Here is a 2,158-nt window from a genome sequence, read left to right on the forward strand (position 1 = left end):
TACCTATTTATGACTGTATCCTAATTGTGACACCTCATGCTGTTCATGTATAACATGTTAAAATTCTAATAAACATATTTTCAACTCTAAATATGTAAATATCATGAAATGACTTTGTAATTTTAAAGAAGTTAGATCTTTATCATGTGTACATATTTTACCATTCTCATCTGAAATATGAAAGCATTACAGTACCACAATGAGCTAATCAATTAAGAAATTACAGTATATTTAGGATGTACACTCACCTGCCACTTTATTAGGTACACCTGTTCAATTACTAGGTAACACAAATTTCTAATCAGCCAATCACATGGCAGCAAATCAATGCATTTAGGCATCTAGATGTGGCGAAGACGACTTGCATTATAATATGAAAGAAAGGGGATTTAAGTGACTTTGAACGTGGCATGGTTGTTGGTGCTAGATGGGCTGGTCTGAGTATTTAAAAAACTGCTGATCTACTGGGATTCACGCACAACCATCTCTAGGGTTTACAGAAAATTGTTTAAAAAAAGAGAAAATATCCAGTGAGCGGCAGTTGTGTAGATGCAATAGCCCTGTTGATGTCAGAGGAGAATGGACAAGTTTGTTCGAGATGATTGAAAGGCAACAGTGACCTAAATTACTACTCATTGCAACCAAGGTATGAAGAGGTGGTGGTGTAATGGGGGGGGGGGGGGATATTTTCTTGGCACACTTTGGGCCCCTTAGGGCCCTTTCACACTAGCGGACCATATGTCAGCATTTTCATCCGTCCGTTTGCGGATGAAAACGGGACATACATGGGTCCCTATGTGATTACGGGTGTCAGCGGATGGTCATCCGCTGACACCCGTAATTTGTCCGCCTCCGCAAAGATCCGCATTTGCAGACGGAAGAAATCCTATTTTTCTTCCGTCTGCTGGATCGGATGAACACGGACATACGGACCATGTTCGTCCGATCCCCCATAGGGAAGAGTGGAGGAAACACAGGGCGGTCCCTGCACAGTGTGCCGGGACCGCCCTGTCAGCTGCCAGCTCAGCGGGGATTTTACGGAGGATCCCCGCTGAGCAAACCGGACACTCGGAGCGGATCATTACTGATCCGCTCCATGTGAAAGGGCCCTAAGTCTCAATTGAGCATCGTTTAAATGCCACGGCCTACCTAAGTATTGTTGCTGACCATGTCCATCGCTTTATGACTACAGTGTACCCATCTTCTGATTGCTACTTCCAGCAGGACAATGCCCCATGTCACAAAGCTCAAATCATCTCAATCTGGTTTCTTGAACATGGCAATGGGGGTTATTTACTAAAACTCAAGAGTGCAAAATTTGGTGCAACTCTTCAGAAAAAACAATCAGCTTCCAGGTTTTAGGCTGGGTTCACACTACTACACTACTTTCATCCTACTTTGCTCTGTGTTCAATGTTTCCCTATGAGAGCGTCTTGTAGCGTCCTACACAAGTCGGTCCGACTTTGAAAATGCTCCCTGTACTACTTTTGGTCCTACATTGATCCTACTTCAGGCCCATTGAATATCATTGAAGTCGGACCAAAGTAGTATCCTGTTCATGAAAGTAGGATGGATGTAGGACCAATGTAGGATAAATGTAGGACCAATGTAGCAGAGCAAAGTAGGATGAAAGTAGTGTAGTAGTGTGAACCCAGCCTCATAGCCAAAGCTTAATTGAACAAGCTGAAGTTAGAAGCCGATTGGCTACAATGCACAGCTGCACCAGATTCCAGTTTTAGTAAATCCCCTCCAATGAGTTCACTGTACTCTAATGGCCTCCACAGTCACCAGATCTTAATCTAATAGAGCACCTTTGGGATGGTGGAACGTGAGATTCGCATCATGGATGTGCAGCCGATAAATCTGCAGCAACTGCGTGATGCCATCATGTCAATATGGACCAAAATCTCTACCATGAAGTATTAAAGGGGTTGTATAGGTTTGTTTTTTATTTTCTAAATAGGTTCCTTTAAGCTAGTGCATTGTTGGTTCACTTACTTTTTCCTTTTCATTCGATTTCCCTTCTAAATGAGAAATTCAGACAAAGAAATAAAACATTTAGAAGGGAAATCGAAGGAAAAGGTAAGCGAACCAACAATGCACTAGCTTAAAGGAACCTATTTAGAAAAAAAAAAACCTTTACAACACCTTTAAGGCA

The sequence above is a fragment of the Rana temporaria genome, chromosome 3 (genome assembly GCF_905171775.1).
Source record: "Rana temporaria chromosome 3, aRanTem1.1, whole genome shotgun sequence".
Lineage (NCBI taxonomy): Eukaryota > Metazoa > Chordata > Amphibia > Anura > Ranidae > Rana > Rana temporaria.